Genomic DNA, 6,088 nt, shown 5'->3' with positions numbered 1-6,088 from the left:
GAGAAGAGAAGAGAAGAGAAGAGAAGAGAAGAGAAGAGAAGAGAAGAAGAGGATAGGATAGGACAGGATAGGACAGGACAGGGTAGCGTAGGGTAGGGTAGGGTAGGATATGATAGCATAGAATAGAATAGAATAGAATAGAATAGAATAGAATAGAATAGAATAGAATAGAATAGAATAGAATAGAATAGAATAGAATAGAATAGAATAGAATAAAGAATAGTTGAAAGGGACCTAAAAAGATCATCAAGATAAACTGCCTGACCACTTCAGGGTTAACCAAAAGTTAAAGCCTATTATTAATGGCATTATCCAAATGCTTCTTGAATACTGACAAACACGGGGCATCAACCACCTCCCTAGGAAGCCTGTTCCAGTGTTTGACCACCCCCACAGTAAAGAAATTCTTCCTAATGTCCAGTCTGAAACAGCACTGGTTCAGCTTTGTGCCATTTGCATGCATCCTACTACTGGTTACTAGGAAGAGACCAGCACCTCCCTCTCCATTTCCCCTTCTCAGGAAGTTGTAGAGAGCAATAAAGTCACCTCTGACCCTCCTCTTCTCCAAACTAGACAAACCAAGTGTCCTCATGCTCTCCTCCTCCAGGACATGCTTTTTTGTTGTTTGTTTTTTGTTGTTGTTGTTGTTGTTTTTAGCTTTGTTGCCATCTCTGTATGTATTCAAGTATCTTAATATCCTTTCTATATTGTGGTGCCCAGAAGTGTACACAATATTCAAGGTGAGGCCACACTATTGCTAAATATAGTGGGAGAATCACCTTGTGTGATTGGCTGGTTATGCCATTTTTAATGCAACAAAAAGATCTACAATCTCCCTATACACTGTTGTCTCAAGTAGTTTTCCCTTATATAAGGAAATATATATTTCCTTATAAACCCTCCTTCCCAAATAGGTTATATGCTAAGTCATGTTATCCCTTGTTTTACATTTATTTTCAGACACTCCAAACCATTTTATCATAAAGACCATCAGGCTCTATCATTCCTGATGATGAAGATGCTATTATGAAATTTTCTGTTTGAGGAGGTTTACTGTTCCCCAGACTTATTTAGCTCTGTAATAGTCTAATGTATTGATATGGGATCATTCATCAGTCTCTCAATTCCCAGGAATTAAATCATCCATAGATTTCAAGAAGGTATTTTTTTTTCTCTTGATCTCTTCTTAATCTGATAGTATCAACACATCAGATCAAAACTACTAACTTTAAGTGCTACTTCTATTTCATTTGTGGTTTCAGTTATGTTAATAACAGTGTTGAACTACTAGAAAAAAAAAAAAAAGTTATGTATACAGTGTTGATATAAGCTAATATTCTCTAAATGAATTCAACAGACTTATGATGATTTAAAATTGTTAAGATATTTCTTTCTTGTTTTAGCAAGCCAAAAACAGCAGTTAAAATAGTCTCATCATAGGAATTCTACATCTTCTAATGTCATTTTTGTAATATTGGCACATGAATAAGTCACTCTTCATAAATCATAATTCATATTCTTACTGTAAGATACAGAAAGCTAATGCTTCAGACACTAATCTGTAGCTATGAAAGCAACAGAGTAAAATGAAATCAGATTCTGATATCAGATTACTTAATAAAAATCCAGGGTATATTCTGTTACACTGAAGTAATTATTTCAGTTGCTCATGTTGCATCCGAGATTACTCTGTGATAGACAACAACCTTGTTACATGCAAAAGCTGAAGCAAAAAGCAGAAACAAGCACATACAGCTCTTTAAAATTCTCATTTACTTAATTCATCTATATTAAAAGTCACTTTACTGTGAGTGCTGAGTTATAGTTTCAAAATGTAATAAAACTGCAAAAGAGTAAACATTACGGTTTTCACTGGAGGAGAAAGAAGAGAAAGGTTCGATATCACTGCCCAGGGGATGGACTGCTCATGTAATTCCTTTTTTTCTGTTCTTCCTTTGCTCATGATGGGGTTGCAATTGTCTTTTATGCTTTAAGGATTCACCACATATATAATGATTTTTTCCTGCTTACCACTGTGGCATAAAATCAGTTCTACAGAACTCACAAGATTGCTTTCTTTCAGTGACCATATGTGATTTGTATGTGATGTTCTCGAGGCATTTGTCATCATCTTATCACTATATTTTCACAGCCTTTGCTATTTATCTATGCTTGTACTCTCAAGGAATCTTTCATACAAACTGGTGTTAATTAATATGAAACCTATGTACCTGTTTGTACAGGAGGAATTTTTGAAGCCTTTCTGATATGGAAGTTCAAAAGAGACAAATTATGCAACTAAATTTTCTGCAAAGTTAATTAACTTTATAAAATTTGTTCCTAAATTTATGTGGATACTTTTGTAAGACTAAAGATACATTAAATAGCTATAACGTAGACCACCAGTGAAAATCATAATTCTGTTTAAAATATAAATAAATCCTATATAGTAGAAAGCAAACTGCAAGAAAGTATTCAATGCTCATTCAAGCCATCAATTTGTGCCCAAGTCACTCTTTGAAATATTTTTCAAGTTATTTCTATATTACTGAATTTTGTGATACTGGAACTTCTATAGCCTGCAAAATCAATAACATTACATTTATATTACATTTATATATAAATTCAAACATAAATATAAAACAATTTAGAGAAGTAATTGGTATAAAGTAACAAATATTTCAAATAAACTTCTCAAATTATTATTTTTAGTGGGAATACTAAAGGCTAAGTGTTCTTAAAAAGTGTATGGATAATCATTAATGGCTTTTCTGTAATAAACAAAAGACAGGGAATTCTCTAAGCTCTAAACCTAAAGCCAGAGCATATTTGAAGGTGTTAAAGAAAATCCCACAATTTCCATGGATTTTAATCATAGTCATGTCACCAATTTATGCTACCAGAAATGCTGAATGGAATCTTTTGAATGAAAAATGGGTGTTTTCTTTGAAGTAAGATGAATCCTATTGTAGACTCCATAGTTTCATTTAGTATTTCAGTAAGATTTCCATTAAAAGAAAATAAAAATAAAAATAATAATAATAATAATAAAAAAAAGATCTTCTGAAGAACATACAAGAATCTCACAAGGCTTTGTTTTATGGCTTATTGCATCTTTTTCTCCCAGTTAGAGCTACAGCCCCTGCATGTTTAATTGTGGAAAGTAATGGGGAAAAAAATCTTTTTTTTGTATATAAAATTTTTCAAAATGAAATACTGAAAATGTCAACACTGTTGTAATGGTTTGGTTTGGTTTTGTTTGTTTGTGTGTGGTCAGAAGTCCTAGAATTCACTGAAATTAACATATATATATATATATTTCTGGCTGTCTGGCTTTCTTTATTAGGCATAATATTTCTAACTTTTATTGACCTTTAACTCATATCAAATGCAAGTACTAATACTCTCAGCAACTGCCTATTATCACATCATTTGTTCTACTGAGCCTTAGGGGATAGAGACAATTGTAGCATGTTTTATAAACAAACAAAACTAATTGGCATAGGAAGTATGGAAAATAGCAATCTAATGGCATGTTTTCCATGCCAAAACATTGGAATCAACCAGTCTGTAGCAGATTTCCCTTTAGGCTGCAAAGATCCATCTCTTCTGCATACCACTTCCTGTGACCTAATTACTAGGAATATTACAAACCTACTTGCTGGAGGGCAACTCCAAAAACTTTTTTGTTTGTTTGTTTGTTTGTTGTTTCAATTATTAATATTGTTGTTTGTTTTTGACTTAAACAATAACAAATAATGCCCCTTAGTAGAGTTGTAATAAGGAATCATTTTTTTGGTACCGCTACCAAGGATTTAGCTTTTCAAATCCATGGGGAGCTTTTCAAATCCATGGGGTGGCAAAGTCATGTTGAAAGATCTGTTTTAGAATGAGCAATGGACTCCAATTATCTTGCCTGAAGAAGCAAAAAGGAAGCGTTTTATTATTTTCCATTATTAGGTCTCAAATCTCAGTGAATATTCTATATAACTGTGTTTAAAATTCTTGCATGAAATTAAATGTAGAAGCACAAAGAACATAAAAACCATCATTTAGAAACCATCAGGTGGAAGAAACCATTCCATAAATGCATAGTGTTTTTATCTTAAAATGGAGAAGTTCTTATGGTCTTATATGTAAAATTCCTCACGTTTGAAGCATATTGTGGAAATAAACAGAGAAACATTTGACAGACTAGCACCACTATAAAAAAAGAACTTGTCAGATTTAGAACGTAAATGCCATTGTGTCCCATTTCTTGGAATTATGCATGCACTCCATTCTTTGGATAAATGAATTGCTAGATATATGACATGAATTGTCAGAAAAGACTTCCATTATTCATGGGCATGGAATTCTTGAGCATTTTGCTTCATGACATCTTCAAGTCAAAATGCTTTGGTGTTATTTGGTTAAATACTTTTTCAGTGAGTAGAGAATTAATATAATTCAAGTTATCAGTCAATAAAGATTTTCAATGTTATCTACAGTCACATAGTGTACATACTGTAATATAGTGCAGTGCCATTAAAAAAGTTACCTACAAGGTACATGTTTAAGCTGATAATATCACATTGTGCAGCAGGTGAACACTGACAGAAAGTGCTTAAAAGTTACTCATCCAGTCTGAAAATTAGTTTATAATTTTGGTATTTATTTGGTCGTTTTCCTGTTATTTTGTTATCTGGAATGTTCAATTAAAAGTGAAAGATAGCCAAATAGATCTTGAACTTGTTTCTCCTTCAAAAAGAAGGAAAAAAGAAGAAGAAGAAAAAACCTCTGGGATTTGCCATCTTTTGCTGGAAAAATTATATATGAATGATGCCACAGATGTATATACACAATCAAGCTGCACAAGAAATTGATTGACCATTACAAGCTATCCATTTACAAAATATATTCTAACCACCACTTCCTTGATGGGATACACAATGAGCCACAACAGAGAAACTGTGAATCTCAAGAGCAACCACTCTGTAATGAAATCCCTATAAATTTTATGATATTCATATTTTTCTTTATTTCCTCATATTGTTATTTCCTCACTATATATATCTCTCTCTATATATACCTATATATAAATATATAGATATATTTCACTATATATATATAAAAAAAAAACAATATAAATATTGGTTTTATCATATTCAACAGTTATACTAAAATATCTTTTCTGTTCTTAAGTTCTTGATATACTCTATCTTCTAAATTCTAATGTGAAAACTAATTTCTAATGTGAAACCTGGATCATGCAACATTTTCTTCATTGAATTTTAGTAACCATTTTGGGTTAAATGATAACTTTCACAAGTGCAGTTCTACAGGACCACTACGATAACATTTCCATCCTACCATCTAGTGCTCTCTGCCTCATTCTGTTCATCCTGCTGACTACCCTTCTTGTTTTTGAATTCTAACCTCCAATCTTGTTCTTAATGTTCTATTTTTCCCCTCATTGCCTAAGTCTTTTGCCCAAATTGTCTCAGTGTCTTCCTATTTTGCAGTCAAAGTCTTTCTCTTTCCTCTTTTTCCTCCTCTTTTTATGAATTTATGCCCCTCAAACAGAACTATCTTCAAATTTCAGTATCTTAGGTCCATGTTAACCCTATTCATCTTACTCGTTCAATTACCTTATCTCATGCATATCGATGTGCCAGTCTCCTGTTCATCCAAACTCTCTATTTTTTTATTATTTATTTATTTATTTATTTTATTGGTGAGTTCTCTGCTGCTCTATGTTCTCTCTTGTAGTAACATCTATGGCTCATCTCATCTGTTTTGATAACATGTTCTTTCCCAGATAAACAAGTAGTTTTGCTGGTGGGTAGCAGCTACCTGTGAAACTCTTAGGCTCATATTTATTCCTTGAGAACACATTGCAGTCTGTAGGTTCCCCAAAGGTGAAAAGTTCCTCAAAGAAGCTGAAGACAATTTCAAATGGTCCACAAAAACAGGATGATATCAGAAAGGAATATTGCACTCAGGTAAAATTGTGCTTAAGAGGTTCTATGTAAAAAAATTATATTTGGAAAGGAGCTCTAATAGCTGGACCAAGGTTCCTGGAGAGAAAAAAAAAAGAATTAGATTT

The sequence above is a fragment of the Oxyura jamaicensis genome, chromosome 4 (assembly GCF_011077185.1).
Source record: "Oxyura jamaicensis isolate SHBP4307 breed ruddy duck chromosome 4, BPBGC_Ojam_1.0, whole genome shotgun sequence".
Classification (NCBI taxonomy): Eukaryota; Metazoa; Chordata; class Aves; order Anseriformes; family Anatidae; genus Oxyura; species Oxyura jamaicensis.
The sequence above is the reverse complement of the archived record's forward strand: the minus strand, read 5'-3'. Positions refer to the sequence as shown.